The sequence below is a fragment of the Schistocerca americana genome, unplaced genomic scaffold (assembly GCF_021461395.2).
Source record: "Schistocerca americana isolate TAMUIC-IGC-003095 unplaced genomic scaffold, iqSchAmer2.1 HiC_scaffold_112, whole genome shotgun sequence".
Classification (NCBI taxonomy): Eukaryota; Metazoa; Arthropoda; class Insecta; order Orthoptera; family Acrididae; genus Schistocerca; species Schistocerca americana.
In genome coordinates, this window is record NW_025725176.1 from 295,034 (window position 1) to 297,500 (window position 2,467).

At 57.6% G+C, this 2,467-nt stretch overlaps 1 non-coding gene across 1 annotated transcript in view; it reads left to right on the top strand.

Annotated features, from left to right (window-relative positions):
- The first annotated feature begins 960 nt into the window (after positions 1–960).
- The window catches only part of LOC124560825, a 1,910-nt gene continuing 403 nt past the window's right edge, over positions 961–2,467 (top strand). Inside the window, exon 1 of the ribosomal RNA XR_006969335.1 lies at positions 961–2,467. This exon is cut by the window's right edge and continues 403 nt beyond it. This is a non-coding gene — a ribosomal RNA (small subunit ribosomal RNA).

A 2,467-nucleotide genomic window follows, 5' to 3' on the forward strand; every position in this document is an offset into this window, starting at 1 on the left:
TGCTGGTGACGTTACGCAAATGAACAACTGGTAAACCGTTGTGGTGCGGTTGTTCTCGCTAGAGGTGAATCAGTGATGGCGACGATCGGTTGAGCTACCAACCGGTTGTTTCAGCGATACCCACCATGCCCACGAACGTGAATGGTATGTGGGTGTGAAGCGATACGCGGCGGTGGCTGGGTGGGACCGTCCCCGGCCGGTGAGGGGGGGCCTCCCGGCGTGCTGGCCGCGCGGTGCGTGGGCGCACGCGCTACAGCCGGCTGGTGGGGGCGGCCAGTGGCAGGCGCGCCGGCCGACGGAGGCGGCAGGCGGCGCAGCTGCGCGCCGGCGCACCCTGCACGCGGCGCCGTGCGGCCAAAGTAGGTCCTCGCGGGCCCGGTGCGAAGCGCGGTGGACATCTGCAGTGTGCTGGTCCGATTGAGGACTGTGTGCGCTGAGGATGCGCCGCCGCCCGGCGCTCGGCGCCGCGACGCCGTCTGCTGCTCGGTCGCCTCTGCGGTTCTCGCAGGTGGTTTGTATCGCAGCTGTGCGGACGTGTTGGCGCGTGCGCTGTGCTGGGAGAGTTCGCTTCGGCACCCAAGTGGGGCTTTTGTCCTTCTGTGGCGCTGGCGTTGGAGCTGCCGGCCACCGTAGGTGGCGCGTGTTGTCTCCCGCCGGCAATGCCACGACAGCACGCTCCCGGGCCTCTGTCGGCAGCGGCAAGCTCAGTTGGGAGCACGGGTGGTCGCACCTAAAGCGTCTACTCGCCAAACTCCGGGCGATTGCGCCTCTCTCGAACCCGACCAAGTACTTAGGACGGCGCTGCGCGCCGCCGGGACCTGAGAGGGTTTCGAGGTGTATCGTGCAGGGGAGCTCAGCCTCCTCCTGTTTGCAGAATAATTGAGCGGACGCTTGCGTGTTCGCGCGGGCCCCCGGGACACACTCCCGGGCGGCCGGCTGCTCAGCTCTAGTTGACGCAGCTCCCTGGTTGATCCTGCCAGTAGTCATATGCTTGTCTCAAAGATTAAGCCATGCATGTCTCAGTACAAGCCGCATTAAGGTGAAACCGCGAATGGCTCATTAAATCAGTTATGGTTCCTTAGATCGTACCCACGTTACTTGGATAACTGTGGTAATTCTAGAGCTAATACATGCAAACAGAGTCCCGACCAGAGATGGAAGGGACGCTTTTATTAGATCAAAACCAATCGGTCGGCTCGTCCGGTCCGTTTGCCTTGGTGACTCTGAATAACTTTGGGCTGATCGCACGGTCCTCGTACCGGCGACGCATCTTTCAAATGTCTGCCTTATCAACTGTCGATGGTAGGTTCTGCGCCTACCATGGTTGTAACGGGTAACGGGGAATCAGGGTTCGATTCCGGAGAGGGAGCCTGAGAAACGGCTACCACATCCAAGGAAGGCAGCAGGCGCGCAAATTACCCACTCCCGGCACGGGGAGGTAGTGACGAAAAATAACGATACGGGACTCATCCGAGGCCCCGTAATCGGAATGAGTACACTTTAAATCCTTTAACGAGTATCTATTGGAGGGCAAGTCTGGTGCCAGCAGCCGCGGTAATTCCAGCTCCAATAGCGTATATTAAAGTTGTTGCGGTTAAAAAGCTCGTAGTTGGATTTGTGTCCCACGCTGTTGGTTCACCGCCCGTCGGTGTTTAACTGGCATGTATCGTGGGACGTCCTGCCGGTGGGGCGAGCTGAAGGCGTGCGACGCGCCTCGTGCGTGCTCGTGCGTCCCGAGGCGGACCCCGTTGCAATCCTACCAGGGTGCTCTTGAGTGAGTGTCTCGGTGGGCCGGCACGTTTACTTTGAACAAATTAGAGTGCTTAAAGCAGGCAAGCCCGCCTGAATACTGTGTGCATGGAATAATGGAATAGGACCTCGGTTCTATTTTGTTGGTTTTCGGAACCCGAGGTAATGATTAATAGGGACAGGCGGGGGCATTCGTATTGCGACGTTAGAGGTGAAATTCTTGGATCGTCGCAAGACGAACAGAAGCGAAAGCATTTGCCAAGTATGTTTTCATTAATCAAGAACGAAAGTTAGAGGTTCGAAGGCGATCAGATACCGCCCTAGTTCTAACCATAAACGATGCCAGCCAGCGATCCGCCGCAGTTCCTCCGATGACTCGGCGGGCAGCCTCCGGGAAACCAAAGCTTTTGGGTTCCGGGGGAAGTATGGTTGCAAAGCTGAAACTTAAAGGAATTGACGGAAGGGCACCACCAGGAGTGGAGCCTGCGGCTTAATTTGACTCAACACGGGAAACCTCACCAGGCCCGGACACCGGAAGGATTGACAGATTGATAGCTCTTTCTTGATTCGGTGGGTGGTGGTGCATGGCCGTTCTTAGTTGGTGGAGCGATTTGTCTGGTTAATTCCGATAACGAACGAGACTCTAGCCTGCTAACTAGTCGCGTGACATCCTTCGTGCTGTCAGCGATTACTTTTCTTCTTAGAGGGACAGGCGGCT